The sequence below is a fragment of the Capsicum annuum genome, chromosome 7 (genome assembly GCF_002878395.1).
Source record: "Capsicum annuum cultivar UCD-10X-F1 chromosome 7, UCD10Xv1.1, whole genome shotgun sequence".
Taxonomy (NCBI): Eukaryota; Viridiplantae; Streptophyta; class Magnoliopsida; order Solanales; family Solanaceae; genus Capsicum; species Capsicum annuum.
This window is the reverse complement of record NC_061117.1, coordinates 184,999,381-185,014,409: the sequence shown is the minus strand read 5'-3', so window position 1 is coordinate 185,014,409 and position 15,029 is coordinate 184,999,381.

Here is a 15,029-nt window from a genome sequence, read left to right as displayed (position 1 = left end):
GATTGACAAACCAATACAATTTTGTTGGTTAATCCATTTACCATATGCGCGACATTATTGTAATTCGCAAAGTCCTCACACTTAAATCTCTTTAACATTTTTCCTAGGTTAAAGAGCTTATACTTTGGTTCCTTATAAACTTGAAATAGATAATGTGGCGTTGCGCAAAAGATTTTTAGGGAAGAGGATGAAATTTATCCCTCTAACTTTGGAAAATTGGTTAAATTTATCCTTCATCATATTTTGGAGTTAAATTTACCCTTCTTGTCATACTTTGAGGTCAAATTTACCCCTCTACTTTGAAAAATTAACTAAAGATATCCTTTATAATACGTTGAATCCAAATTTACCCTTATTGTCATATTTTAGGGTCAAATTTACCCTCGCTATCAAGAAACTTTCACCTATATCCTTTCTTTAACGGAAAAGCACAAATCAACGTAAATGTCCCATTTTTTAAAAATAAAACACATTTTAATCTAACCCGTCCTACCCAAATTCGATATTCGATCCAAAAAAAGGACGAATAAATATACATCCCTCCTTCAATTCCTTGGTCGATTTTTTTCAATAAATAAATATTTTTTTTTAACGTACGACACTAGTAGGTAGTTTACAAATGAATAAAAATAAAATGGAATGAGATAACACAGAAAAATAGGACTAGAGAAAATGTTTAGTACAAACAGTGCTCCGTTTCTAGTTATGTTTAAATTTCAAAATTTGGTATGCAATTCTATGTGCATGTAGATTCTATCTCATATTGGAAAAGTAATTACATAAATCCCAAACTAATTACTGAAATTTCCTAATTTTTTAACTTTCTATCTCATCCCCCTCATACATACAAAAATAACATTTTTTGCTCCATATTTTGTGCAACGTTTTTTACTCTATCTCTGTGTTTCTTTATTTACGTCTAGAATCAAGCTAATTTGATCTGGGGAGTTTCAAATCAAACCATTTTTTGCACTTTTTTTTCCAGTTTTTCCAAATAAAAAATTGTTTCAATTTTTTCTGTAATCCAATTGCATACAACAAAGACATCAAAATAAGCCGATATCGCTAAATTGTTTGCTCTTCTGCTAATTTAGCGAGGGAATAAGACGATGAAGAAGATGTTGATATTGATGTTGGGTGTTTTGCGGCGGCGGCGGATTTGACTTGAGAGAGGAGGTGAGCACCTTGTACGAAGCGCTTCTTGGATTGGATGTTGGATCGATTGCTGAAGCGGAGATTGGAGAGGTATTTTTGAGGGAGATTGTACATGAAAAGGAACATGAATATTGAATATCATTTAATTTGTGAATGTATGCAGATTGTATACTGTCACATTATACATTCTGATCTTATGTACATTATGATATTGGGCATGCCTTTTACTTTGTGAATGGCTGCATATTGAATACCATTTACTTTGTGAATGTATGATGATTGTATAATGTTACGTTATACATTCTGATTACTTATATATTGTGATATTGTGCATATCTTTTACTTTGTGTATGTCTGCAAATTGTATAATGTCACATTATACATTTTGATTATTTATACATTATGATATTGTGCATATCTTTTATTTTGTGAATGTATGATGATTGTATAATGTCTGCATATTGAATACCTTATACTTTTTGAATGTCTGCATATTGAATACCTTATACTTTTTGAATGTCAGCCATGTTGAAAGTTAATTCTTAATATGTATTGTATGATATTATACATTTCTTCATACTATTATTTAAATGTATAATATGTCCACATATATATGCAAATGTTGTATAATGTTATTTTTATACGTATCAGTTTGTTGCAACCTTTTTTGTCTCTGAATTTTAGTTTGTTTATTTTTAAGGGCATGAAATACCGTATTGACAAAGTATTGGCTCAAATCAAAACTCATTTGATGTTGAATACGTTCAAAACATACCACAGCAAACGTTTGATAGTTTGTAAGTATTTTTTTTACATGTATAACGATGTTATAATTATTGGACGGATTGTTACTTCATCATTTTTTTTCAAATCAGGGACTACGGTGTCTTTGTTGCTGCCTATGCAGAAATATTAAGTGAAGGGCAGCAAGTGCATTCATGTGATTTTGATGCTGGAAGTCAACGTGCAAGCGTCTGATAGTTTGTAAGTATTTTTTTTTTACATGTATAACGATGTTATAATTATTGGACAGATTGTTACTTCATCATTTTTTTTCAAATCAGGGACTGCGGTGTCTTTGTTGCTGCCTATGCAGAAATATTAAGTGAAGGGCAGCAAGTGCATTCATGTGGTTTTGATGCTGGAAGTCAACGTGCACACTATGCTTCATTATTATTGCATTACGGAGTGACAGAGGACAACAAAGGATCTACAAGTGATAATGACGATCCTCCCCGGCCAAGAAATAATTTTCTCCAAACAATTGATGAAAGTGCAATTGTTACTTTAGAGTAGCACTTTTTTATAATAGTTAGGATTGAAACATCCACTTTTTATTTTTATAGTTGATGTTAAACAGTTACAATGATTCTTGTTGGATGTTAATTTACATGTGTAAATGTCTTCAGTTTGTATAATATCAGTTTGCTGCTATCTTCAAATTGTTTGGATGTCCTTATTATTCCTATACATATATATCTTCTTGAAGAATTGTTTTGCAATAAATTACACTATATTGTGCTGTTACTATATAGTTTGGTAGTTAATGAGTTTGCCTTACATTTTATTATATATAACGTATAAAAAAAATTACACTTTAATATGTTATCTTATATCAACACATTGTATTTTTACCAGTAGGTAAATTATGTTATATGATAATGATACATTGAACAGGTGTTTCATACGTTTAAATCTATGTATTACATAACATCATACATGTTGTTATACGTTCAAGACTTGATAGAAGATAATGAAAATAATTAATATCATACATATGTACAAAGTATAATATAATATCATACATTATTAACATAAGGTTAATGAATTTTACATTTAATACTTTGTGAATGTATCATACATTTACACTAACGTATAATCTTTAATCATACACATAAAATAAAGTGGAAAATGCAACTTAATTATTCACGATTTATGTTACAAACTGATTTATGAGCTAATTTAACACTAATGAGAATCCAAGGGACCCTACATACACATATGTCTTATTGTCACTCTTATGATGGAGTTCCTTGCACGAAATCCAGCCTTGTATTTCTTCAACTAGTAAATCAATCATCAGTCGTATGCATTTCCTGAATGGTCACTAAATTTTGCCGCCTTCTTCGTTTCATAATCCTTAAAAGCAGCCTTAATTGTATCCCCGGCGAGCATACTGCAGTATGGTTTGCCATCTTCGATATTGATATGGGGATGTTCATATTGATTTTAAGCGAATTGAAGAATGGAGTATAATAATTTTTTTTTATATAAATCTTCACTCTATTATCATTCCTTATGATAATTGGAGAAGAATTACCATCAACGATGCATTTAATTTCAATTTTTTTCGAACATCGTCAACATTCAATTCTATCGCTATCGTCGCAATCAATTTCAGAAAGTTAATACTTTCAGAAACAATAATGACATCACTTTTGTATGATTTATAATTGATTTTCGACTCCCAAACACCAGAATGGCGCAACAATATGGGGATGTTCATTTTTTTTTTTCCAGAAATCAAGAAAGAAGCCAACTATTTTTTTCTCAAAAACGTGTTTCAACAGTGATGAAAGAAAGAAGAAACCGACTTTTTTTTCCCTCAAAAACGTATTCCAACAATGATGAACATTAACAGTGATGTTTAGGAGTTATTTTTGAAACTTAAATTTCAGTTCCTATATTAACTCATACACTACTTAATTAAGTATTTAATGTCGTTATTTAAGAAACAAGAATATATTTTCTAATTTCTCTTTCCTTAATTGTAGGAAAAACAATTTTTTCATACATCAGACGAATGTATAATAAAGCTACGAATGTATGAGTATATTTAGTAAAATATGGAGAGAGAAAACCTAAAGGAATTTTATGTAAATACTTTCATATTACATGGGATTTCTGTTGTTTACACTAAATTTTTTGAGCAAATGACATGATGAATTTCTTTTGTAAATCCAGATATAAGAATGAAGTGATGTCATAATTGACACATAAGGAGGCCTCTTAACTCAAACATTCAAAGAAATGTCAAGTGAGCCTAATTTGTTGCATTTGTTAGCTAAGTATCATTTTTCATGAGCTGTGCATTGATGCAGATTCATGAGCTAAGGGAAGGATATATTTGTTTATGTATGCACTGATGCAGATTATTTTTCATGAGCAATGTGACCAAGAGGTCACGGGTTCAAGCCTTGGAAACAGAACCCAAGGTATATACCTTACGTACATACAACATACACTTTAGCTACGGTTTCCTCGGCTAAAGTAATTTATATGTCACTGTATTTTATTATATGATACTTGTATTAATTGCAGAACCCATCTCAATCATCATATTGTATTGTTACTATATGACTACAAGATCAAGTTGCATACATTTCAATATACTTTACGATCGTCACCTAAAAAACCCCATACATATAACTTGATGCACACAACATACACTTTACATACATATAATATACACTTTAGTTGCGGTTTTCTTGGCTAAAGTAACTTTATTAATTGTAGAATAAAAGTAATAGTTATTGGTGTTTATAATTGATGTGTGATGTTTGAGAGTGATATAAATGGTGTTAAAAATATTTTCATGATTGGCCCCAGTCATCATCATGTTGTATTTTTACTATATGACACCTGTATCATCATAAAAAACCACCCCAATACACATTTTTGGGGGGAGTTTTGACACTTGAAGAGAGCATGCACCGCTCTCACAATTTCTTCAATAGATGTAGCATAAAGAGAGATAGCATCAACAATGCACAAATAGAGGAGCACTTAGGGGTGTGCATCGGTCGGTTTGGTTTGGTTCGGTTTTATGTGTTATTGGTTCGGCTTATCAATTTTTGATTTTTAAATATGTAAATCAATAACCAACCAATAAGATATTTTCTTATCGGTTTCGGATTATCGTTTTTTGATCCTTAACGGTTCAGTTTTTTGGTTTAACCAATAAGAAAATACTTATAAAATAGAAATAGTAACAACTAACATAAAAATATGAAATCTTAGTTACCGCCAAAATCCTACGCAACGCATTTTAGTTTACAGGAACCTTCAAACTTGAACTGAATGTTAGTTCGGAAAAAATTTGAATCCTAATTGTTGGAAGCTATAAATGCTTCAAGCTTTTCAATACGACAATAGCCGAGTTTTATATTGTGTCTTTGTTGCCCTGAATAAGTTAATACTTTGTGAATCACTGAATTATGAATAAGTAGTGCATATAAAATACATACATACATACATATATATATACATACATACATATATATATACATACATACATATATATATACATACATATATATATATATATACATACATACATATATTTATATATATATTAAAAGTGTGAAGACCCTTAGAAAAGTGATTTGAACTTTTTGCCCTTCATTAAAAGTCCCTACTTTAGACAAAATCGTCTTACCTTTTTTCCTCAAATTTTTATTTAATTATATTTATGATATTGAATCCTAAAATATACGGAATTAAAACTTTAACAAATATAATAAGACTATTTCTAAAAGTAGGAATCCTAAAATATAGGATAAGTATTACATTGAATCTTTTCAAATAAAAAATAAAAAAAAATAAGTTTTACACTATTTTGGCAAACTTTATGGAAAATAATGTTTATATAATTAAGCGTTATATCATATTACTATTATTAGAAAATTTTTGTGGTACGTGAGTATTGAGTATATATCATCAGTGTACTACTTATGCCAGATTTGAGATCTTTATTAGTTAAGTATTACTCCCTCCGTTTAAAAAAGAAATGACCTACTTTTCTTTTTAGTCCGTTTAAAAAAGAATGATCCCTTGCACTTTTTGACAATACTTTAATTTCAACTTTCCACATGGCATGTTTAGGACCACAAGATTAAAGGGTATTTTGGTACATTTGATACAACTTTAATTTAGGGCCACAAGATTCAAAAGTCTTCTTTATTTTCTTAAGCTTTATGCCAAAGTCAAAGTAGACCATTCTTTTTAAAACGGAGGGAGTATATTATATTACTATTGTTAGAATATTTTTGTAGTACGTGGGTTATATAGTAAGAAACAAAACACTAGCATAAATAGTTGGGAGAATACTCACAAAAATATTTGAAGTTTGACCGGATTACCAGTTGAGCATACTGAACTTTGCGGGGGTCCTATTACCCCCCAGACTTTTTTTTCGTATTTTAATGGCATATATCTGCCACTTGGCACATTGCGTGTTAGTCACGCATATTGAGTGCGTGAACAGTGTTAAAACCGTTATAAAACTCTTTTTTTACCAAACAACCCCTTAATTTTATAATTATTTAAAGTTTTATATTTTTATTTATTTTTTCATTCTCTTTCTTCTTTCTTCTTTCTTCTTTCTTTCTTTTCTTCAACAGTGGTCGCTCCATTGTTGAATTGAAATTGAATTCTTGAAGATTCCGTTTCGAACTCGCTAATTGAAACTCAATGGAAGATTCGGAAGATTCAAACTCGGAAACTCGCTAATTGAATCTTCCGAGTTCCATTAATGGAAATTGAATCTTTCGAGTTTCATTAACGAAACATTGAATAGCTTCATACATGTACAACCCGTAATTTTGTCTTCATACATGAAATTAAATTTTTGAATCTTCCGAGTTCCATTAATGAAAATTGAATCTTCCATTGAGTTTTCAATTAGCGAGTTCCATTCAATTAGGAAGTTTCCTTGAATCTTCCATTAATGAAACTCGCTAATTGAATCTTTCGAGTTTCAATGGAAAATTAATGGAAGATTCCATTCAATAATTTGAAAAACTTTCTTCATAAACTCAATGGAATTCAAAGTTTGAAACTTGAAATTGAATTTGAAAACTTTTCGAGTGATAAGAATGGACTTGAAATTTGAAATTGACTCAATGGAATCATTTGGAATCTTTAATATGGTTGTAATGGTGAAAAAATATTGAAAACTGATAAAGCGGAGAAGAAGCAGCGCGTGTACTGCACCTCCTAGCGTAAAAACTGGGGATAACGTTTCAGGGGGGATTAATTCCACTTTAAAAAGTTCGGGGGAGGGGGGGGGGGAATTAATTCCACTTAAAAAAGTATAGGGGGTAATAGGACCCCCGCAAAGTTCAATATGCTTCACTGAAAATTTGGTTAAAGTTCGGGCATTTTCATGAGTATTATCCCTAAATAGTTTGATACCATAATTAATTTTTAAATATTTTGCATAAAAATAAAAAATCACACTAATATAAATAATTTAATACTATAATATTTAAAACTTCTGAATGAATTAGAATTTTACCTTATATGAGTAACACTTCTATAAATATTGAGATGAACGTTAAACTAGAGAGCAAACCGATTTGCCTATTGGGAGAATATAATTGATGCTCATCTAACTTGATTCAATTGCATGTCTAGATTGGCGTATGCTTGATTTTTCAATCCTCAACTTCTTCACTATTTTGGTAAGCATAATAGAATTCAACATGTGTGTGTGTGTATGTATATATATATATATCTTCTTTGTTTTCATTCAAAATCATTCTTTACAGTCAAAATTTTCGCTCAGACAAGAATTAGTTTGATCAAAATCGAACCTTTGTGATTATACTATCACATTTTTTTTTTATAGTTTACAGATCATAGATGAATGTCGGTTGTTTTTGAAGAATTTCTTGTGTAAAGGTTAGATTTAATTGTATTGTGTTGATATCTTTATTATTTTATTATTTTATTTTAATTTACAGATGCTAGATGAATGTGGGTCGGCTTTGAAATTTTTTTCTAGGTAAAGGTTAGGTTTAATTGTATTATCATAATATCTATATTAGTGTATTATTTTGTGGTAGTTTACAGTTCGTAGATGAATATCGATCGGCTTTGAGAAATTTTTGTGTGTAAAATTTAATTTTTTTTATTGTTTTGATATCACTTTTATCGTATTATTTTGTTGCATTTTACTGGTGATAGATAAATGTTAGTTGTAACACCCCGAAAAATGAGTCCCGAAGCGTCACACGGTGCTTGAGGCTACGAGTAGCCCCAAGATAACCCTTTGAGCCATTTTCATTTCATTCAACACAAATCAACGGGGTTTCCATAAATAACCCTCAAATATCAACAGAGTCATCATCATCCAAGAATAAAAGAATTTCAGAAAGATAACAAAATATGACTTATTAGTCAACTCCCAACATCTATACTAGTCTGACAAGCCTCTAAGAAAATCAATAAAACCAGCGAGCCATTGAGACATGCCCCAACTGACTCATACTCAGTTATCAAATGTAAACAATTCCGTGAAACCAACATCAGACATCACGTCCTCGGAACATGAGGACTCACCAAAACAGAGGATGTAGAACAGCGTGCCCGAAGAATCACTGTCGAACCTGGAACTGAGCACCTGAACCTACATTCTGAGAAAATGCAGCCCACATCCGAAGATGTGGGTCAGTACCATGGAAAGAAATCGAGTATATGGGGGTGTATGCAGTTGTATAAACATCACCATCATAAATATTTATAAGAAATATGCAGGATGTATGAAAGACTCACATAGCCCGAAGAAAATCATCATAATCATGAGAGGATGAAATAAGTACAATAACACATGTGAGTCATCATATAATTTGTCAATCACTTTCAGTTCATCAAGAATATCAATTCTAATAATGTAAATATCATTTAAATCTTTCAAAAGAATAACTTTCACAATTCCACTTTCAAATTACTTCACCATTCACCATAGACACAAGGAAACACATACACATTGGGAGATCCTATAACCGACATAAACCATGTGAGCCACATGGAGTCCAACGTCTAACCCACGTTGGGGAGAGCCGTCCTATCCTTGCTATCAGAGTAGGACTATCGATATCAAATCCACACAAACTAGTGATCACTATATAAATCAGCCACAGGCTCACTCCTATGGGGGCACGTAGTTCTAGGGAAGTAAGGTTGCTTTATACCTCTCACTCGATGCTAAAGATTTCTCCCGAACTTAGCTCAGATCATTTCAAAGACAAACCACAATAAAATAATTTTAGTAATATATAAATATACATCGGGAGCCATCATGCTTCCCATCTATCAAAATCAATCACGTTGTGGATTTCTTTCACACTCGAGTTCAAAACAACTCCATTAAGACCAAAAGGTCAACTCATTCAAAATATTTCAAATATTCAACATCAACGTTCTTATAACACACACTTTCTAAAAAAAACACAATTTTCAATGGGGATTCACGACCCAAATATCAAAATCATGATAAATATCGTTCAAGATTCATGCTTTATATCTCCACACATGTAAATTCATCTTTCAAAATTATAAACATCAATATTTCATAATAATCATCATAACATATGGGTTCATGCTTCAAATTCATAAAAATCAAATAAAAATCATGCCTTTGTAAAGAAAATTACTTTTGGGCAAAAGAACGAAAGAGAGTTCTTGTTGAAAAACCTCACATACCTTGAATGATGAACTTTAGATCGATACTCATTTTTGAGATGTTAATTGTGCCTTTGAATGATGGTTCTTGGAGTTCTGGAACTAGAATCTTGGAATCTTGAATAAATTTGCAGAATTAATGGTGAACTTTGGAGGTTCTTGAAGTTGGATGTAGGAGTTTAGGATTTTCTTTTTGAGGGAATTTGATGAAATATAACATATAATGCTTCTAATAGGCTTTAATATAGGGTTTGGATGGATTTGGGTGAGGAGGAATGACCAAAACGCCCCTAAAAATCAAATAATTCTTGAATCTGTCCTTTGATGGACTGTTTTGATATTCTGAAGTAGATCAACCATAACGCTTTACTCCGATATCCAAATTGGATGAAACCAATTTCATTAGAAAGAGAACTCTCATATCTTTCCGTTGATTTATAGTATCTCACCCAGATCATTGTGTACGAGGAGTTATGATCGTTTGAAGTTGACCCAAAAATTCACTTTTGATAGGCTGAAGTAGATCGACCATAACTTTTTTCTCTGATAGACAAATTGGATGAAACCAATTTCATCGGAAAGAGGACTCACAGAGCTTTTCGTTGATATATAGTAGATCACCCAGATCATTATGTACAAGGAGTTATGATCGTTTATAGTTAGAGAAAAAATATGCCAAGCCTCAGTACTTTTTCCTGCATGTTTTACTATTCACTACTATTCACGGTTCGATCGGAATGTTCATAACTTGTCGCTCGGGTATCCATTTTGGATGATCCACATATCGTTGGAAAGATTATTTGATACTCTACGCAATGGTGGGTCATAATCAAAGACATTACACACGAAAAATTTATAATTCATTCTAGAAGATAGAACCCAACACGTTTACGCACAAAATTTCAACGAAAATTTTTTTGGGGTATTACATTAGTCGGCTTTGAAGATTTTTTTATGTAAAGGTTAGGTTTAATTGTATTATTTTGATATCTTTATTATTGTATTATTTTGTTATTTTTTACAGGTGGTAGATTAGTGTTAGATGACTTTGAGATAATTTTTTTTGTGTAAAGATTAAATTTAATTGTATTATTTTGATGTCTCTATCACTGCATTATTTTGTTGCAATTTACAGATGGTAGATGAATGTCGATCGATCAACTGTTAAAAATATTTTTGGTAAAGGTTGGGTTTAATAAATAATTCTCCATCTTTATATACTCATAAGATATTAAATTTAATTATTATATTCATCTTTATTATTTAAACAAATATCTTATTTAGTGTAATATTTGAAATCATCAAAGTGAGGTGCACGCGCAAGGTGCGTACACCTAAACTAGTATATATATATATATATATATATATATATATAGATATATAGATATAGATATAGATATAGATATAGATAGATAGATAGATAGAGAGAGAGAGAGAGAGATTTATATATATAACATAAATAGGGATAAAACAATAACTTAGTGTATCCTTATTGGGTTATCGGTTAAACCAATAACTCAATAAGCTAAAATCGAAACCGAACCGTTTACCCAATAGATTTTTTTATAAAACCAATAAGAAACCGTTAACCCAATAACCCAATAATATTTTTATCAGTTCAGTTTATCGATCGGTTCAGTTTCGTACACCCGGGGAGAACTGGTCTATATTTAGAGAAATTTAGGCACAAATAGATTGGAAAATAGAGAGGGGCCAGAGCAAAAATACACGAGTTCTACCACCAGTGATTACCATCAAATAGCCATTCTAACCCCGACCCAACACTCTTTTCTTTCTCTATTTGCTATTCCATTTAAAATTTCTTTCTATATATATATTGTAAATTTTTTTTAAACTATCACTGTTTCAGATAAGTATAAAGACTTAATTTACAAAGTCACCTAATTTTTCCTATAATGAATCGGCTTTTACATGTATATCTCTGTATATAATAGGAGAGACAAAAGTGTCAAGTATCAATACTACAAAAATCCTACTTAAAAAGAAAAAAAATATATAAACTAATCTGTACATTAATCATCCCTATATAAATTACACATTAAAAAATGAAAAAGAAATAAATAATTTTTTTTCTTAATACATTAATAATAGGGAGAATACTCACAAAAATATCTGAAATTTGATTGGATTACCAGTTGAGCTTATTGAACTTTGCGGGGGTCCTATTACACACCTATACCTTTTTAAGTGGAATTAATTTCTCCCCGGACTTTTTTACAGTGAAATTAATTGCCCCCAGCAAAGTTATACCCAGTTTTGACGTCGGAAGTGTAGTACACGCGCTTTGTCTTCTCCATTTTATCACTTTTCAATATTTTTTCATCATTATAACCATATTAAAGATTCCACAACTCAAATTCCTTCTACAAATCAAATTCCAAATGATTTCATTGAGTCAATTACAAATTTTAAGTCCAAAAAATTAGAAATTCAAATTTCAATTTCCGACTATTCAACATAACCTGTGGCACATTGAACGCAATGAAACTGGAAATTGGAAACTGGAAATTGAATTTGAATTCAAGTATGAAATTGAATTTGAATTTGAAATTATTCAAAGTTTCAAATTGAAAACTTTCTTCAAGAATTATTCAAATTTGCTTCTAGTTTCGACGAACAATTTTCCCCCCTCTCTTAGTGGATTTTCTTTTTTTGATTTTCCCCTTAGTTGGTGGCTGATCAATGGTGGTTGGTTGGTGGTGGCAATGATGGGTTAAATTTTGTCATTTTGATGGAATTGAAGATGACCCATTTGGTGTGTGTGTGTTGAAATTGAATCAAATTAATGTAATTGAATTGGGTGTGTTGAATATGACCATTTGAATGTGTATGTGTGTGATGAAATTATGTTCAATTTCAATTCAATAATGAAACAACCATTGTTGAAGACTCCATTGTTGGAGATAATAAAGAAAGAAGATAGAAGAGAAGAGAGAAGAATGAACAATAAATAAAAAATATAAAAATTTTAAAAATTAAAAAATTTAGGGGCTGTTTGGCAAAAAAAAAGGAGTTTTTAACGTTTTTTAACAGTTTCACGCGCTCAATGCGCGTGACTAACACGCAATGGGCCAAGTGGCAGATATATGCCATTAAAATACAAAAAAAAACGTCTGGGGGTAATAGGACCCCCACAAAGTTCAGTATGCTTAACTGGTAATTCGATCAAACTTCAGTTATTTTTGTGAGTATTTTTCCTTAATAATACTAGTATTCGTACCCGCGCGATGCACGAACCATTGTTAAGAAAAAATCACGAATCTATTATTATATTTGCTTAATCATATTAAATTATTATTATTTTTATTAGTACACAATTACATATATTTTATGATTAAGATATTATTTCTTTTAGTATAATAACTACAATATAAGTTGATGAAAAAATATTTTAAACTTTTACCAAACCTTTAATTTTGATGCATCTATTGAACATAAATGTCAAAGAATAAATAGTTATAATTTATTTTTTAAAAAAATTATTTTACAAATTACATGTACATAAATTGTTTTATATAGTGGGATATTTCTCCTTTTTCATCAAATACTAATTTTGGAATTTCAAATGACAAATTTGGGACTTTGATATGGCTGTGATTGTATCCAAAGCCAATTCTTCCGAGTTGATAATTATTTTATGATAAATTCAATAACCAAAGGTTGGCTTTGGGGGCTAAAATAGCTCATTGCAAGTGATAATTTTTAGGGAAAAACACATAAAGTAGCATATTTAAGTATTAAATTACAAAAAATAGCAACACTTTTATCAAATTACATTTTGTACCATATGTATTTGTATTTTTGTAGCAACAGTTTGCAAAAATACAAAATACATATCGATCATAAGGGTAGTAAAAATCATATGTGTTTGTATTTTTGTAGCAACAATTTGTAAAAATACAAAATATAACTTGTTATATTATGTGATTATGAAATTATTGCTATGAAACTCATAATTAAGGGGATAAGTATGCTATTTCTGAATTTTGCCCTAATTTTTATGTACACTTTATTCTTTTTAGATTTCACTCGTGAAATTACACTAAATATGTTGTTATTATTGTTAAGTACATTAGTGTTGATTGTTTTAAAGTAAAAGTTTTTCCTTGCATAAAGAATTAACACCAAAATTAAGAAAATACCTTATGTAGAATTGAAATCCTTTGGTATATTATTATTATTACTAAAAAAGAGAACGTATCAATCAAAATTAACAGGCCACACTACATGTGGTTTTTCTTAAGGGAAAAGGATACGGGCTGTCCATTTAAAAAAAAAAACTAAAATTTACATACATACACCGACTAAAATTTCCTTATCACATAATATATTAATTTGGCAAAGTATTTATACACATACCAAAATATTTACAAAAATCTCTTTATTTTCAACTTTCTCTCTCTTAAAACATTATACATATCTAAAAGGTTTTCTCTTCCGTATTTTACTCCCCCATATTCTCCCACAACACCCGATAATTACTCCACAATTGAATCCCCTTATTCTCGGCAAAATTGAAGAATCGTGTTTCTGGGGGTTACAATTTGTAAGTTTGAAGAGGTTTTTTTTTTTTTTAACTTTTTCAATTTTTGAAATTGACCGTATATTTGTTGTGGTTGCATGTTTGTTTTTACCATATTTTCCAAGTATTTTCAAGTTTAGTAGTTCGATTTTTATGTTTTCTTCATATAATACATTTTCGACTCTTGCTTTGTTTTGTTTTTTTTTTTCAAAATTACCTATTTTTGTATTTTCCAGTTTATTTTATGAATGCATGTTTGTTTTTAAGGATTTACCACATTTTTGCAAGTTTTTTCAAGTTTCGTAGTTGATTCGGGTTAATCGAATTACTAAAAAAATTTGCTAATGAATTCTTGTCCTAGCTTTAGTTTAGGACTTAGTCAGTTAGTGTAACACCCCGTACTTAATTACGTGCATTAGCCATTGTTATATGTGTTGGAGTATATGTATTGATCCTAAGTTAGGTATATATGAGTTTAAGTATGAGCATTGATTATTTTGAGATGGTTTCAAGTGTATAGTTTGATTATATGTGTATAGGAATCGACCTTATTTATACCGGAATTTGCCCGTCGATGGTTCCATACGAAGGTTATTGAATAAGATTTCCAACGATATAAAGATTTCCAAAAATGAATAAGTTTCGGATATAATCGAGCACGTTCGAAACTATAAAACGGTGGCCGGGATGTTGTGAACAGTAAATGTGCAGGAAAATTTCCTGCACACAAACTACTGAGGCCTGCCAGTTTTTTGGGTCAACTTTGAACGATCATAACTCCCTCAATATAATAAACTGGGAGAGCTACTACATATCAGAAGAAATATCTTTGAGTCTTATTTCCAATGCAATTGGTTTCATCCAA